The sequence below is a fragment of the Sitophilus oryzae genome, unplaced genomic scaffold (assembly GCF_002938485.1).
Source record: "Sitophilus oryzae breed Bouriz unplaced genomic scaffold, Soryzae_2.0 scaffold_1801_pilon_pilon, whole genome shotgun sequence".
Taxonomy (NCBI): Eukaryota; Metazoa; Arthropoda; class Insecta; order Coleoptera; family Curculionidae; genus Sitophilus; species Sitophilus oryzae.
In genome coordinates this window covers 3,341,113-3,360,318 of record NW_022146504.1, presented here as the reverse complement: position 1 = coordinate 3,360,318, position 19,206 = coordinate 3,341,113, and the positions used below count along the sequence as shown (strand labels likewise).

Below are 19,206 nucleotides of genomic sequence, written 5' to 3'. Positions count from 1 at the left end.
CTTTTGAGACCAGAAATAATTTAGTTAAAAAGAAATCAGTATATAAGTAAGATCTACAACAAATGTATTTGCTATTACCATAAAACAAGTGTACAGACATTGAGAACATGTATGTAAAAAATTATTAACTTTTGGACTAACATAAATTGTCTTATACTGTATGATCGAGAAAAAACGGCGTCAGCGATGGCTATGAAATAAAGATCGCTGTCATTTTATATGTAAATTTATATGGGAAATGTCATCGATCGTCATTTCTCAGTCAACTAGACGCCCTTTTTTTCGATCATACGGTATTTTAAAGATGGACAGTTAGTCCAGTAAATAGAGACTAACCAAACCAAACTAAAAGACTCGTAATCTTAACTCGTCGATCTTGACTTTTTAGGCGGATTGTTTATCTTTTGGGGAGTAGTTTTAGTAAAAAAAATTGTAACCCTGTGCTCGCCCAGCTTTGGCCGAAAAAATTGCCCCAAATGGCCGAAAAATCAGTTTTTTTGCAAATATCTGCCAAAATATGCAATTTACGAAGCTTAGGTAATTACCTACAAAAATGGTTCTTATCATTTTTTACGTAGAATTAGTAGTTTTCCAAATATTCCGTCTCGAACATCGATGAGTTTTCTCTCCAAGTCTTAACGCTTCCGAGATAAATTTTATAAGCATATCATCATCATTAATTGATAGGACAAAACTCGGCTAAAATTTAATATTATTTAATAAATTGTACTGAAGCTGTGGTTGGTTCCTTGTGAAACATCGTTGAAATATTAGTATTTTAATAAAGCACGCTTTTAGATGTATCAAAAAACTTTTAATAAGAGTAACTTTAACTCTACATATATGTTTCGGCTTGTTAGGCCTTTTTCAAGATCGAGTCCAAATCTCAAAGGCCAAATATCAAATAATCTCAATAAAATAGGATGCAAAACTATTAACGTAAATAAAAGAAATTTAAGTCAAATTTTATTAAATAATAAAGACAAAACTAATGTCAAAAATAAGTCGGGTGTATATAGGGTGGATTGCAATGATTGTGATGCCGTGTACATAGGCCAAACAGGTAGAAATTTAGATATAAGGATTAAAGAACATGTAAAGTCTATTAATAATCTCCAGCATAGTTCTGGTCTTGCAACTCATTGTATAGTAAATAATCACAAAATTAATGAAAACTCAATTGAGTTACTACACAGAGAAACAAAAGGTAGACGCTTAAATTACATTGAACAGTTAGAAATACTAAAATCTGTTAAAAACGAAAATAATGTTAACGACCAACAAGGATTTCTAAACACATTTTTTATTACCCCTATTGTAAACTCTCTGAACCCACCCCCATAGCAAATATATATATATATATATATATATATATATATATATATATATATATATATATATATATATATATATATATATATATATATATATATATATATATATATATATATATATATATATATAAATAAATAATATTTTCTTGCCTTTAGCTGTGTATTTTTCTAATTTCGAAAATCGAAAGTAGAGAAAAAATTAAAAAAAAATAAAAAGAAAAAGGAAATTGTTTTGCTTGTCGTAAAGGGGGGAACCAAGCTCCACTCCCACAACCGGTTTCTGGGCCCACCCTTCATCAGGTGGGCTGTCCAGGGGCTGGTTCTCACCGATACGGCAAGCAAAACTTCTTCTATATCTGCAGACGATGTCGTAAAGTGTCGGTGAGATATTAGTGCATCTCCCGTCACAAGATGGTAAAGAGCGTTTTTCGGCCCGCTCAAATATATGAAATGAACAAAATTCTTACAGCTTTAGTGTATATTAATAAATAATATTTTCTTGCCTTTAGCTGTGTATTTTTTCTAATTTCGAAAAAATCGAAAGTAGAGAAAAATTAAAAAAAATATAAAAGTAAAAAAGGAAATTGTTTTGCTTGTCGTAAAGGGGGAACCAAGCTCCACTCCCACAACCGGTTTCTGGGCCCACCCTTCATCAGGTGGGCTGTCCAGGGGCTGGTTCTCACCGATACGGCAAGCAAAACTTCTTCTATATCTGCAGACGATGTCGTAATGTCGGTGAGATATTAGTGCATCTCCGTCAAAGATGGTAAAGAGCGTTTTTCGGCCCGCTCAAATATATGAAATGAACAAAATTCTTACAGCTTTAGTGTATATTAATAAATAATATTTTCTTGCCTTTAGCTGTGTATTTTTTCTAATTTCGAAAAATCGAAAGTAGAGAAAAAATTAAAAAAAATATAAAAGTAAAAAGGAAATTGTTTTGCTTGTCGTAAAGGGGGGAACCAAGCTCCACTCCCACAACCGGTTTCTGGGCCCACCCTTCATCAGGTGGGCTGTCCAGGGGCTGGTTCTCACCGATACGGCAAGCAAAACTTCTTCTATATCTGCAGACGATGTCGTAAAGTGTCGGTGAGATATTAGTGCATCTCCCGTCAAAAGATGGTAAAGAGCGTTTTTCGGCCCGCTCAAATATATGAAATGAACAAAATTCTTACAGCTTTAGTGTATATTAATAAATAATATTTTCTTGCCTTTAGCTGTGTATTTTTCTAATTTCGAAAAATCGAAAAAGTAAAAAGGAAATTGTTTTGCTTGTCGTAAAGGGGAACCAAGCTCCACTCCCACAACCGGTTTCTGGGCCCACCCTTCATCAGGTGGGCTGTCCAGGGGCTGGTTCTCACCGATACGGCAAGCAAAACTTCTTCTATATCTGCAGACGATGTCGTAAAGTGTCGGTGAGATATTAGTGCATCTCCCGTCACAAGATGGTAAAGAGCGTTTTTCGGCCCGCTCAAATATATGAAATGAACAAAATTCTTACAGCTTTAGTGTATATTAATAAATAATATTTTCTTGCCTTTAGCTGTGTATTTTTTCTAATTTCGAAAAATCGAAAGTAGAGAAAAAATTAAAAAAAATATAAAAGTAAAAAGGAAATTGTTTTGCTTGTCGTAAAGGGGGGAACCAAGCTCCACTCCCAGAAACCGGTTGTGGAAACAACTCTTGAAAAAGGCCTAACAAGCCGAAACATATATGTAGAGTTAAAGTTACTCTTATTAAAAGTTTTTTGATACATCTAAAAGCGTGCTTTATTAAAATACTAATAATATTATTTGATGATTCACAATTGATTTAAAAGGTAGAATCAACAGCTATCACATTTTGGAACTTGTTTGAATTTTGTCATATTTTATGATAATAAAAAACCAGGCAAACATTCCTTAGCCCAAAAATTTTCAGATTTTTACAAACTTATTCATATTTGTCAAGATTTTTAAATAAAAACTATGAACAATCGTTCTTAGAGTCTCTTTAAGCATCTCAGAAAGATTGAAGTATTTGTTTAATCACATTTTAATAAAAAAACAACTATTCGTGAATGGCCTTTTCCGCTTTTTTGGGATTTTCGGACACTATCATAAACAGAAGAAAATTGCATAATAACTTTATAAGTAACAAACACCAATGAAGAGTTGGAAATCAATGATAAAAGTTCAAAACTACCTTGGTCTGAAATATCAGCATCCAAGGGACGTCCTAGGCCCCTTGATGGTCTAGAGCACAGGTCTAGAGTCTGTGGAACATGACTTAAAATTGTGTATGACAATGCTTGTGATATCTGGCACCCGCACCAAACAAATCTTGACATTTGAATTTTTTCCCCTAGTTTTGCCCAAAGGTACACGATCCGCCTGAAAAGTCCCGGTCGACGAATTAAGCCGTGGTTTCAACTAATAACTGGACTAAGTCCATTGTAGATATTTTTAGGATTGTAGAATATTTTTTGTTATGGCAATAAAAATACTGATAATAAGACAATTAAGCTGGCTGTGGTTTACGTTCTATTCTACCATGTTATTTAAAAGTCAAATTAAACCACGAGAAAATATGAATATTTGTGGTTTCCTATACAGGGTGTCTCTTAAATAAGTGCAAGTATTTTAGTAGTATCTACAGTTCGACCCAAGAAACGCGCCCGAAATATTAAAAAAAAAACGGGAATTTTTTTTTAATTTTCCGAGAATTTTTTTAAATTTTCCGAGAAATCAAACCGCCTTCGCAAAAATCATATAGAACGCCTTTATGGTAAATTTTATATGGGAATTGCGCAATAACGCAGTAATCGAAAATTATTTTAATATAATATTTTAAACAATCTCTAGAATAAAATACTTAATGCGAATATTTGTTAGATTAGTAATATGTTGGATAAATTATAATGTAATAATATAAAAAAGGATTTTATGATATTGCCTGGGGTATAGGCAACGCCTTTTTGCTAACATTATATGCACGCCACTGCGTTCAATTATGAATCTACGCTTATGTTTCTTTTCCTTTCATCTGGGCCTTTGGGTGCTGAGAATGATGTGTAGTAGAAAAATAAACATAAAACTGAGTATTTTTTTCTACTTAAAATCTTGACAATTATTGCGATTTTATTATCGCCATATTACAAAGTATTTTCAATCATTTCTTCGTCGTCCAATAGGCTGAGAGCGATTGTGGTTTAATGCCGGTGATTCTCACAATGTAAGCATTATTTTTATAAATAACTAGGTTATTTTCAATTTAACTGTAAACAGTGGTGGGCGGTGATTAAATACCCAATGGTATATACCCGGAAGGTGTAGGGTATATACCAACGGAGAGAATATTTCGTCGGGGAACCCCCTTGTAAAATTCGAAAATTCACCTAACCTAATTTGAACAAGGGATGGGCAAACACCCGGTACATTGAATTTGGGTAAATACTATTATATACCAGGTATACACCCAAGTATGTGTATTTTGTTCATTTAACGTACTATAACACATTTTAACAACAATTTATTATCTTACGTCACATAGAAGGCAATGAAAAAGCAAATGATCTAGCTAGAACAGGAGCGAACCACTCACTGGACCAGAACCGTTCTGTTTTCCAAACTGGTACCAACTGAAAGCGAAACTGAAGAATCTGAAAGACTCCGTCCGTAACTTGGAATGGGTGTCCTCCAATGGTCTAAAACACTCGAGAAAATGTTCCTCAGAACTTACGACCGAGAGAAATCAAAGGTTTTTCTTGAGTTAAGTAAAAACAATCTTCGGACTGTCACGGGGTTTCTATTTCTAACAGGGCACTGTCTCCTCAACGAACACCTCAGTAGGCTGAAGCTGAGAAACAACGGCGAATGCAGATTCTGTGGAGAAAATGGGGAAACACCAGAACCTTATCACTGAGTACGCCAAGACGACGACCATTCGTGCCATGAACTTTGGTACGGCTGATGTCGAGGATGAAGAGATGGCCTCTGTGGAGCCGTCTCAGATACTGGCTTTTGTTAAAGCCCTGAGACTGTATGATGAGTTATAACTCGTTATAAATCAAGAAAGGGGAACACACAATAGATCTGTAAGGCCGCGGTGATTAACTCCCCTCCTAAACATTCTACATTCTACCTCCCGTAGACTGCACATTAGCAGAATAGGCTCAATTGTATAATGGTGAATAATCGAATATTACAAGGGGGTTCCCCGATGAAATATACTCTCAATGGGTATACGTATACCCTACACTTTCTGGGTATATACCAGGTATATACCCAAATTGCTTTATAACACTCGTTAGGTATTTACCCACCGCCCATCACTGATTTGAACTGTTTGCGTGGTGCTGTATTTTCGATACAATTAAGGCTACTGTGCTATTGTGCAGTCTTTGTGGGGTTAGATAAGTAAGATAATAAGAAATTGTTGTTAAAATTTGTTGTAGTACGTTAAATTAACTAAATAAAATATTTGGGTATATACCGGGTATATAGTATTTGCTCAAATTCAGTGTACCCTGTATTCACCCATTGGGTATATGCCGGATGCAAAACATCAAGTATTTATTACAGCCGGGAGTTGGAACCTTTGGTGTTACACAGCAAAATAAAACACTAAATCACCACAATAATACACAAAAACACTTCACAATCTCGATCATCTGCTGATGATGCTAACATGGTTAGCGAAACGTGCGTCCAATGTAAAAGTGTTTTGGTGTATTGTGGTGATTTAGTGTTTTATTTTGCTGATCAAGTATTTACCCAAATTTTAATATACCGGGTATTTGCCCATCTCTCATTGTACACATAAAATATTTCGATAAATAAAAAAATTGTGTTTCTTTTTGCTCAGATCTACCATCCTTAAAATACTTAACTAACAGGGCATTGTAAGCTGAATAGGCATCTAAAACTAAATGGAATGACGGACGAAGCCATATGCATGTTCTGTCAATCTGAAGAAGAAACGACAAAACACATTTTATGTCAGTGCGACAGCCTGGCAAATGTGCAGTTCTCTGTAATAGGCAATGATAGGCCATTATACTAACATACCTGGAGCATTCAATTTCTATGTTGCTAGACTTTTTGAAAAGGATAGGACTGGAGAAATTAACTTTAGGATCAGAAGAGGACCACACTACTCGTACATCTGAAAAGGTCGCAGTGGATCAGGCCAATAGCCACCTCGAAGAATCTAATCTAAAATGCTTATTTAGCACTTATTTAAAAGACCCCCTATACTCCTCTATAGTTTTCTGTTACAAAGTAACTACTAATTTTACTAAAGTTAACTACTGAAATAAGAACAAACTGAAATAATACATTTTTATTTATAATATATAGGATTTTCCACCCTATAGGTAGAGAAAAGATCCATAATCTATCATCGTCTCATTAAATATTTTTTTAGTTTCTGTTGTCCTTTGTATTCAAATGTTTGTAGATTATACAGGGTGGCCCATCGAAAACGTTCCGCAAGACATAACAGCCAGGGTAATTTTTTTTCAGAAAATTCAAAAACACGTCAATTTTGTTTGTGAGGGGGACAACTTTTGCTCCAAAAATGATTGCAAAATCTTCAACCCTCTAAGTGGGGGTGTCATCCCCCAATTTTTTTCAAATGGAAAGGGGGGTCAAGTGGTACCGCAATGAAAAGGGCTTTCTATTCTCTATACTTTCCGGCTTCGTTTTTGAAAATCGGTCGAGTCATTGAGAAAACATGAATGATTGAAATTTGAAAAGTTTATTTAAACATTTATCAGAATCTAGATGTTTACGCATTTTTTCACTTGCCACAAGGTTGAACGATCCGGTGCGGTAGTTGCTAGATAGCTATTCTGTGACTTATGCGTTGAAGTTCGTTTCAATATCGTTAAACTTTTTAACAATTATTATGCCGTACTCACTTGCGGAAAAAGTGGAAATAATCGAACTTTATTTTAAAAATAATGAATGTGGCAATCGGGTTGCGCAGATATTCAATGGACGCCATCCTGACAAACACCTTTATGGCAAAATTGTTCGCTAGTTAGTAGCAAAATTTCGCGAAACTGGTTCCATTATGAATAAAAAGAGGCAGAGGGAAAATCCTGTAGTAAATGAGGCTATGGAGGTATTCGTATTGGACCAAGTTGCCATGGATAGTACGCTGAGTACAAGAACGGCGTGAATCGTACAAATGTCCAAAGGATATTAAAAAAACACAAGTTCCACCCGTAAAAAATTCAGTTGGTACAAGAACTCCACGAAGACAATTTTGATCGTCGGTTGCAATTTTGTGAAACTATGAGTGAACGAGTGGCGAATGATAATAATTTCCTATTTAATGTGTGTTTTTCGGATGAGTGTACTTTCTTTTTGAATGATGTAGTTAATCGGCACAACTGTCGGTACTGGGCTGAGGACAACCCCAGGGTTTTTCACGAGGTGCACATACAAAACCCTTAGACATTGAACGTGTAGGCTGGTATTTTTGGAAATTCTATTGTACAGTACGTCTGTCCGTTCTGTAGCTACGAGGTATCCGTGAGAGGGGAAGCGATATTCTCTAGATGTTTTTCGTAAAAAAATAGACGACGCGTCCCATCAATAAAAACTCAACAAATTTGCAAGTAGCCAATAAAATGAGTGGGCGGAGCGATTTGCAGCGATCTAGCAACTACCGCACCTGATCATTCAACCTTTTGGCAAGTGAAAAAATGCGTAAACATCTAGAAATAATAAGAAAAAAACTCAAATTGGTCGAAGGAATTTGTTCTTATCATTTACTCTGATAAATGTTTAAATAAACTTTTCAAATTTCAATCCTTCATATTTTCTCAATGACTCGACCGATTTTCAAAAACGGGGCGGGGAAATATAGAGAATACAAAGCTCTATTCATTGCGGCGCCACTTGACCCCCCTCCCATTTGAAAAAAGTTGGGTTGAAGATTTTGAAATCATTTTTGGGGCAAAAGTTGTCCCCCCCACAAACAAAATTGACGTGTTTTTGGATTTTTTGAAAAAAAGAATACCCTGGCCGTTATGCCTTCCGGGACGTTTTCGATGGGCCACCTTGTATAGCCCGTTATACATACTAGATGGAAATAACAAAATAGAAAGCTCTCAAGTTTATTTTCAACGTTCAATACATTCCTTACTGGTTCAATTCAGCAATATAACCAGTTACATAAAACGAGTCTACTAGGTATACCTTTTTTACAGTTGTAATGACCACTTGAGAGATTTAATTTATTTATTCCAAATACGTGAAATAATTTGGATTAAAATATTTAGTAACCCTTTCACTATAACCCAGATATGAGCAATAATTTTCAATCATTTCGTCTATTTTCACTATAATATTATATCTAGAGTCAAAAATTGTCTTTTTAATGGGTCGACTAGTGAAAATACAAGAGTTCATTAATATTAATGTCTACTAATTTAATCATTATATTATTACAGTTGAGGGTTGGAACCTTTGGTGTTACACAGCAAAATAAAAACACTAAATCACCACAATACACCAAAACACTTTTACTTTTACACTGGACGCGCGTTTCGCTAACCATGTTAGCATCATCAGCAGATGATTATAAACTTTAAAGTTTATACTTTAAAGTTTCAAACTTTAAAGTTTATAATCATCTGCTGATGATGCTAACATGGTTAGCGAAACGCGCGTCCAGTGTAAAAGTAAAAGTGTTTTGGTGTATTGTGGTGATTTAGTGTTTTTATTTTGCTAATCATTATATCTATTAAATACTGATTTAATGAACATAGGAGATAATTACAGAGAAAATATTAGATTACTAGGTAGTTATTTCGTATAGTACATAATTTTTTATGTAACAAACTCTACAAATATACCCGGTGAGTAAGTGCAAATATTTTCAGGGCTGGTAGATCTCGATAAAAGAAGCACATTTTCTCTTTACCGTTTTTCAATCAAGTTCAAAATAACCGAGTTATTTTACTTTGAAACTTCTGTGAAAAGTATTTTTCTTATAAATTTAATCTGCCACCTTTGTTGCTATATTATCAAAAAATTATATTTTTTAACAAAAAACTAAAAAAAATCCAAAAAATTTCAAATTTTCAATTTTTTTTCGCGAAAAAATCCTCGTGTTTCTGGAGTCAAAATATATATATATATATATATATATATATATATATATATATATATATATATATATATATATATAATACTACCACTAAAAATATTTACACTTATTTAAGACTCACTCTGCATTATGTATGTACAGGGTGAGTTCTGAGCTATTTAATATAGTTCAAAATTTTAATTTAAAATAGCTGAAATCGATAAATTTATTTTGAATCCCCTGTACAATCTAACTCAATTATATATACATGTACGAGCCCTAACAACTAAATGTTCGGACAAACAAAAATTTATTAGAAGCCTTTATTTTTATTAACTGAATTATTTACATTTAAGAAATTCATTAAAAATATATTAAAATCTAACATTTCTAATAAGTATTTAAATATATATATATATATATATATATATATATATATATATATATATATATATATATATATATATATATATATATATATATATATATATATATATATATATATATATAGTTTAGTTTCTATAAACATTAAAATAAACCGTAGGCCAATAAATAAACAAAAATATTGCACAATATCGTGACAACTAAATGTTCGGACACTTTAAAAAATAACTGTTAATATGGCGTTACATCGGCATGAACTTTTGCAACCACTGCATGTCTGTTTGGCATTGTTTTTATTAATGATTGACATACGCCAGAGTAAAAATTTTGCCATAATTCATTTAATATCATCGTCAAATGGGCAACGGTTTCTTGGGGATCGTGGCACAATTTTTGTTTTGTTTTATGCCACATGTCTCGTTAACATTAAGGTCCGGACTGTGCGAAGGCCATGAGGGGACCTTGATGTTCATGTCCCTAAATCATTTTTAGTAGTTTTAGCCATATGGCATGCCCCGCCATCCTGTTGAAATATAAAATTCATATCCTGGTAAAGGTCTCTCGCACTTGGCACAAAACTGTTTTTTAAAATTTCTTGATATTTTGACACATTAGTTGTGCCTTTCTACCACCTCATACCTTCCTAGACCCATTGTGGACATAAACTCTAAAAGCATAATGTCTTTAGGAAATGCCACTGTCCATCTTTCATAAAGATCATGCATGCGTGCAGATGTAATCCTTGAACTTGCAATTTGCGATTAGAATTATCAGCGTCGGATTGGAACTTCTGATGTCACAAACTACAAAAATGACATTAAGATAAAATATTTAATTATTTCCTAATCCGACGCTAATAATTCCAATCGCAAATGGCAAGTGCACGGATTACATGTGCACATGAGCCACCTTAATATCGATATAATTAACACCGCTAGAGTATATATTTGATAAGGATTGCCTCAAAAGGACAGTGAAATTTCCTAAAGGCATTATGATTTGAAGGAGTATGTCCAAAATAGGCCCAGAAAAGTATGAGGTGGTAGAAGCCATAATTGAAACGTCAAAAAATCAAAAAAAATTTTAAAAATATTCTTGTGTCAAGTGGGAAGGACAAAGGTCCTTATAACCAATTGTTCTGTTAAAGACCAGGACAATAATTTTATATTTCAACAGGATGGCGGGGCATGCCATACAGCTAAAACTACTAAAAAATGGTTTAGGGACATGAACATCAAGGTCCCCTCATGGCCTTCGCACAGTCCGGACCCTTATGTTATCGAGACATGGGGCATAAAACAAAACAAAAATTGTGCCACGATCCCCAAAAAACCGTTACCCATTTGACGATGATATTAAGTGAATTATGGCAAAATTTCTACTCTGGCGTATGCCAATCATTAATAAAAACAATGCCAAACAGGCTTGCAGTGGTTGCAAAAGTTCATGCCGATGTAACGCCATATTAGAACAGTTATTTTTTAAAGTGTCCGAACATTTAGTTGTCACGATATTGTGCAATCTTTTTGTTTATTTATTGGTTTACAGTTTATTTTAATGTTTATAGAAACTACACTATATTTAAATACTCATTAGAAATGTTAGATTTTAATATATTTTTAATGTACCTATTTCTTAAATGTAAATAAAAAGTTTTAATAAATTTTTGTTTATCCGAACATTTAGTTGTTAGGGCTCGTAGTTTTCTCATCAGCGCTGTAAAACTCTCCTACCATTTTAGGATAAGAACTTCAACGTCATAACAGTTTTTACCACACTGAAAACTATTTTTTTTAATGGGGTATTAAAAAAATTAGAGAATAACGTTGATTCTAAAAACAAAATACCTTAATAAGAGAACACTTCTGTTAAAATTATGGCTATTAAAAATAAGAAAGCGAATGAAAATATTCAGTCTATGTTTAATATGTAAATTCACGCAATTAAATTTAGAATACCATGTGTATCAACACGAAACCAAATTTCTATTTTATAATGCTATGAAGCAACAAATGATTCGATCATTTATTAATGCAGATAAAATGGTATTCTACTAATTAAATAAAATCTTTATAAATTACACAGGGTGAGTCTTAAATAAATAAAACAGGGTACAGGGTGAGCCTTAAAAAAATATGTATTATTGACCTAAAACCAAGAAACACTAAATAAGTATCTTCTCTAAATATACTTATGTCCTCAGAAGTACTTAATTACAATTCGTCAACTTTCAATTTTGAAAATATGATGAGAATCAAAAATACTTTCACTCATACGACAGATGTGACATATTGAAGAAAACCACAGATCATTTTTAATTTTCGTAGAACGTAATAAGCAAAGTTTTTATTTGCGTTTTAGCATTTCTCTTTATTATTACAATGCTGATTATTTTCGCATTTCACTGCTGGGTCGATGTATTTATGTACCTTGTATGGAACCAATTTTAAACATTCTCAACCTCTTTATAAGTGCTATTATATTTTTTTTTGGAGATATGTTTTTAATCTTGTATTCTTTCATGCTTTTTCTATGCACTATAGCATTAAAAGATCTTTTTCTATTCATGTTCAATAATTTACAATATCAACTTCACTCAGGTGGCAAATATATATACAGGGTGTTCCTTAATAACATGCTAATATTTAAAGAGGTGATGCTTGGATCTATTTTAAGAAAAACATTTTATATGAATATAATATATTCAGCAAAATAAAAACACTAAATCACCACAATACACCAAAACACTTTTACTTTTACACTGGACGCGCGTTTCGCTAACCATGTTAGCATCATCAGCAGATGATTATAAACTAAAGTACAATCTACAAGTTGAGCGTTTATATACTCGCCCAGTGGGCACCGAGTGGGCGTGGCGAAATCTAGCCAACCGAGTCAGAACCTACTGAGCGTAACAGTTAGATTTCCGCCACTAGAGTAGTAGGAACAAAGAACTTGAAGGAATTGGACCGTTGTCTCTGTTCATACTATCTTTACATTTATTAATTCTGAGGCTTTCATATGCATCTAATAATATATTCATATGAAATGTTTTTCTTAAATGTTAAGATGTTTAGGACATATTATGTCCTAAACATCTTAACTTTTTAGATACAGAGTGGTAAAATTTTTCTATTTTTTTTTTTTTCAAAATATCTCTGATGGTATATTTGATACACGTCCAGCTTGCATCAAAATGCTTATTTTGTTATACAAAAAAAATGTTTCATTTCTTAATTTCCTTCCAGCCGATGCAGAAATGATTTCCACAACAATCAGCTCATATTTTCAGCGAGTTGACCCTGAAATAAACTGACTTTAATTTTTTAAGCAAAAACTATGCGTCGGACGAAAAAATTCAAGAGATAAAAAAATGTTTAGAAATGAATGGAGATTTTGAAATTAATTTTTATTTTATGAGATGTCAGTGGTGTACCACTTTTTTCTCCAAAAATATTCAGTGTAAAACCTGTATGGACGGCACTGGTTGAAATAAATAAAAAAAAATTTACACCAATAAAGGTATTTTGATGCATAGAAGATGTGTATCAAGTTTCATAAAAATATCTGTAATAAAATCAGAGTTATTATGATTTTTTTTTAATTTACCACCCTGTATCTCTGATATTAAGATGTTTAGGACATACAAGTTTCTCTTAGAATAGGTCCAAGAATCGCGCCTTTAGATATTAGCAAGTCGTTAAGAAACACCTTGTATACATATATGAAAATTTGTTACTTCAACAAACAACAACAATTAATTTCTATTATATTAAGTACTTTGGGAACTTTTATTAAGTAATTTGGGAAGTTTTCTGCGGACGAAGTCGGCTGCAAATCTACGTAGTTTATATAAGTGTATACCGGGTGCATCTCAAAAGTGGCTCACCCCTATAATTTTTTATTTTTTCAGATAAAACAACGATATTTGGTACGTTAGGATATGACATAAATTTGGATTGATTGACGTATTCAATTGTTTTCGGTCACTTCCGGTTTCACCGGAAATGACTACAACTTTTGATTTTTAAATGGCACCTTCGGTATTTTTTTTTACTTTATTCGATAGAAAATGACAATCTGAATCGAATGACATATCATATGTCAACTCTTGACATCTTGGCATATGGTTTATTTGAAATTATGGCATGCGGTTCATAACGACAATTTGACTCAAAATACCAAATGTGTCGTATCAAATTATTCGTAAAAAAATGCTTTTTCCAAATATGCTAATGACCCACCCTTGTTCCATTTCAAAAATTGAGATATGATTAAAAATACGATTTGGGCATCTTTTAATCGGCCAGGACAAGACACTAAACACATTAGACAATCAAATCTATTTTTCCAAGGCCCCTTGATTAAAAATTAGTGTTTTTAACACAGCCATGGCACTCTAGATTGAAATTTAAAATCGAATTTGTTTTTGAGTGACTATGTCAAATATTGACATATGATATGTCATTCGATTCAGAGGGTCATTTTCTATCGAATAAGGTAAAAAAATACCGAGGGTGCCATTTAAAAATCAAAAGTTGTAGTCATTTCCGGTGAAACTGGAAGTGACCGAAAACAATTGAATACGTCAATCAATCCCAATTTATGTAATATACTAACATACCAAATCTCGAAATCTCGTTGTTTTATCTGAAAAAATAAAAAAGTTATAGGGGGTGAGGCACTTTTGAGACGCACCCGGTATAAGATCAAAGTTTTTAATGTTATTAGGATTAGGGCAAGATACCATCTTACCTTAAACGTATACCTACTATATATGAAGGGTAAGAGAAAAAACAACAATGTATATTTTATAGGAATTATTAAGTGTCAACTTAATCTGTTGATAATACCAAGTTCCAAACCATTTCCAAAAACATGTTCAATATTAAATGAAAATAATAAACGATGTTCAAATAATAACGCATACATATAGTAATATTTTTTTGTATCTTTAACATGATATTTGGCAACATTAAATCAGTTTTCTCCGTAAAAGTGAGTTTTGTGACATCGTCTGTTTCCCCTTACCCTTTATAATATGTTCTTGAATTAATCAAAGATGATTCTTTTTTTCACGATACCGTCATCTATTCATAATTCTTTGGGTTGGGTACAAAATATCATCACCAGCATCCTTTTTCGAATGTCATGACATTGAACTGTTTTATGATTGCGCATTTCTTGAAACTTGAACCTCGCCACAAACAAAAAATCAGATGTCAAGGAAATAAGCAGGAGTTTTCTATTATCTATTGACTGAATATAATCAATATAAAATATAAATACATATATCTATATAGGGTGAATCACGGCGATGGTACGTTAGTCGTTTATGGAGAACCGGAGATTTTTTTGAAAATTTGGATTTTTACGTAAAGGCACTATCTATCTAAAATGTGTTGCCGGATCTTTTGAAAAGCGGTAGCACCTTTGATATTTTAAATAGAACACCCAGCATACTATTACATTTTTAGAAACTACTTTCATATCTCATAATTTTTCTATAATACTAACATATACCTATTTCTTATAGTTTTCCAAATAGAATATGTGTAAAATTGACAAAAGCATGATTTTGAACAAGCATTGGAAAATCATTAATTATTGAACAATTTTAAAGTTGAAATTTGGGTTATAAGTTTGGATATATTAGATTTGTCTAATTTAACAGATTGAATATTACACAGGAAGGGCAAAAAAATATTTATTTCCGCTTGTTATAAAATTGACCAATCTGTGTTATTTTAAATTCAACCCTATGTAATTTTTTTTTAAATCAAAAGATTAATAAAATTGCTTCTCAACTATACATATATCATGTTCCTATACCTAAATCATTTGTTTTTTTTAAGTAGAGCTATTTAAAAATTATGATTCTATTATTAAAGTTTCATTTCAAGAATTTTGTTTCCATAATAATTTTAAAAATTTGGCAAGTAAAGTCTAATTGATACATATACATTTAAAATTATTTATTATTTGTTATGGTAACGATTTTCTTTGGGTTCGTTCCAATCATGAATCATAAACAAATTTGCAACAATTCGCAAATCTTGTCCCATGCGCATGTCTGTAAAATGAATTGGTTTCTGACCAATTTGAAACTACGGTTGGAACACCTACTTAACATTTTGTCAGTTTTAAATAGAATAACACAACCTAAAATTCTTTTAACCTAAAAAGGTTGTTGTCTCTGAAAGAACTAAGAAAATGGCTCAACAAGGTAATTATCTTTAAAGAAAATAACAATTTCAGCAAATGATTATTTTATATTTTACTTCATGCAAAGCAGGAATATTGCCATATTGGCAAACTTGGCTATTAAAATGCTGGCTTATTTCAAACCTTTCAGCTACGTGATTAGCACTTTGTTTTGTAAGCTTAAAATGTTCAAAGAAACATTGGAATATTGAGGCACGGTTTCCTCTGAAAATATTAACACAATAAAATATTAGATAAATTTTTGTGCAAAAATGTCGATTTTCCCTAAATAATTTTCATTATTAATTCTGTGCTCATCTAGTAGCAATTCTAAATTCTCCTCGTCACTACTTTCCATGGACGACACGTCACTAATCTCACTACTATACTCTTCGGCACTCATTGCGATTTAATTATGATATCTATTCACAAGTCTTTAATTAGTTGAACAGCCCGTTTAAATTATTCAAACAGATACGAGTATAATCAAATTTGCTATTATTTTATTAGTTATGGCGTGGTTATAACGGTAATACGCATGGGTCGGATAAATGATAGGAGAAAATTTTGCAAACCGTTCTGACAGTTTTCAAACAGTTTTCAATTTAAGATGGAATAGAAAACAAATTATTTACTAACCGACAGTAAATCCGGTTGGAACGCTTTTCAACTTCTGCGCAAACTCCTTACTGTAAGAAACAGTTTCTTAGGCGGGTTGGAACGAACCTTTTAAAGGAAACAATTATAGATTATCTTATGGCTTTACCATAGATAAAAGACTTATAATATTGACTTTACTGAACAAACCAGGTGGTTTTGGTATAGTAACATGATCGTTGAAAAGCAATTTCATTTATGTTTCGAATAAATATAAATAAAATTTTTAAATAATATACATATTATGTTTGAATCTTAAACGAAATGATTTGAAAAAAAATTGATGTAATTTTAAAAACAATGATTTGAGCGTAAAAGAGAGCGTTGAGAACCAAAATTCAGCTTTCGATATACCGTGTTTATGATTTTTTAAGATCATGTTTTTCTCAATTTTAGGCAAGTTTTATTTTTTATCTGGAAAACTGTTAGTGATAGGTATAGGTTAGTATAATAGAGAAATTATGATATATGATGTGGACGACAAAAATGTAATAACATACCAGATGTTCCGTTTAAAATAACAAAGATGCTACCATTTTTAGTATGCAACGCTGTAGAGCTGAAAATAATTTAAACAGATGGAGCAGGTGCATGCCTTTATGCAAAAATCCAAAATCTCAAAAAAACGGTTCTCCATAAACGTCTAACGTACTATGGCCGTGAATCACCCTGTATTAAAGCCTGTTAAAATTAATTCATATACATTTTTTATCAAAATAATTGATAGATTGAATAAAATAATTTTTTGTTACTAACAAAAAATTACTAGTCTCTAAAATTTTCAAAATAATTTTATTTTAGAAAGTTATACAAAAAATATTAAAATCAAAAGATTGCAATGATATAATTGCTAATTATTTATTATAATTTTCTTACTAATATGTTTTGTATATTTTTTTCGAAAAGTACCTAACACACGATTCTTTTCAAATATTCTAAGATCACATTTAATTTTTTTATTGATATGTCGTTATTTTTGAAGCACCTTTATTTCTATTTGACTTACCTGGTGATTTCTTTGCTGCACAGAATTTATTCAAATCACTGATGAAGACTGAAAATCGAAAATCTGCTCCTGCTGCTAAACGTATTCGATGTGAAAGTATATCTTTTGGGGGGAGCAATATACTTTCGCACAGGGGTACCATAGCCGAGGTTCGAACTGGTACTTTTTTCGTTTTTCTCCTGTTGCATTATTCAGAACTTGTTATTTTGCGTTTGTTTTTCGAATTTCGTAAGATTTAGGGAGTTTTTGCCGGTTTTGGCAAATTTTTGCGGGACCTCAACATAATTTTAGTATTTTAGTCATTTTTGTGAAGACTTACATCAATATAACGTTATTTAAGTCGATTTTATGACTTACGTCTATATTTTTGACTTAAATCATGATAATCTGCAAGTTAAGTCAGTAAAATGGCTTAAATCAATACAGGGTGGCGCACCTCATTCGCCTTGGTTGATTATACGAAAACGGAAAGATGTAGAAACAAAATATTTTATGGGTAGATGTGGAAAGGTAATGTGCATAATTTAAAATTATTTTGAAATGTACAGGGTGTATCAAAACTATGATCCACACCAAAGGTATATTTTTTTTATGGAACACCCGGTACTTTATTTCATATTTGGATCCTTGGACACAAAATAAGGCATTTATTATAACGATTAAATATGTTTACAAGCTCTGGTTTTTGAGATATCTAAAAATATTTAAATATGCATGCTATAATAAAAAAGATTGTCAACACTCTGTTCATTACTTTTCAAAATTAATTCTTGTGCTGACTTTTAAGCCAAAGATATAAACTTCACTGAAAAATTTGATTGCTTTGTTTAATGTATAGAGGGGTATCAAAAATTGCTGGTCTATTTTAAATACTTATTTTACATAAAAACTTCGGTATTTCAAATGTAACACCCTGTATTTTTTAAATAAATCGAAGCAAATTCAAATGCTCTTTCAAACTATATTAGGGTTTCCTATACCTATCAAGCTCAGATTTTGAATAAAGGCCAATTTTTCAATAAAATGGCAACCACGAGGGCTAGTGTCGTCATGGCCAGTTTCTAGTGACAGTTAGCATACAGTTAGTAGCCATGGTACAAAGAAAACATGGTATGATCGATAGCGGCTCCAATTTCGTTAAGTTTGCGCATACCACCTGTGACGTCATACACCATACAAAAAAATATCCATATTGTTCAATTGCCACTAATAAAAAAAGACCTAAAATATGGAAGAATTAGGACATAACCCCAAAAGTTATGTCAATCATCGAGCTTCACATTTGAAAAATTATTTTCACATTTATTGTGTCATCTGTTTGACAATTTTTTTACAATTTGAAATTGGCGCGCGGAACTTGCTGACCAATGGTGCCGTTTATCACCTGTGACGTAGTGACCAAACTGCGCAATATCATACCTTGTATTCTTTGTATCATGGTTAGTAGCCAAACCAAACCATTGGTCGGCAAGCTCCGCACGCCAATTTCAAATTGTCAAACAGATGACACAATAAACGCGAAAATAATTTTTCAAATGA

The 19,206-nt window shown here is 32.3% G+C and overlaps 1 protein-coding gene across 1 annotated transcript in view; it reads right to left on the bottom strand.

The window, feature by feature from the left end:
- Nucleotides 1-17,781, bottom strand: part of LOC115882949 — a 46,742-nt gene extending 28,961 nt beyond the window's left edge. Inside the window, exon 1 of the mRNA XM_030901216.1 lies at nt 17,668-17,781. The gene's annotated coding sequence lies outside the window, so the exon portion shown is untranslated. The remainder of the gene's footprint in view (nt 1-17,667) is intronic.
- Nucleotides 17,782-19,206: the final 1,425 nt, after the last annotated feature.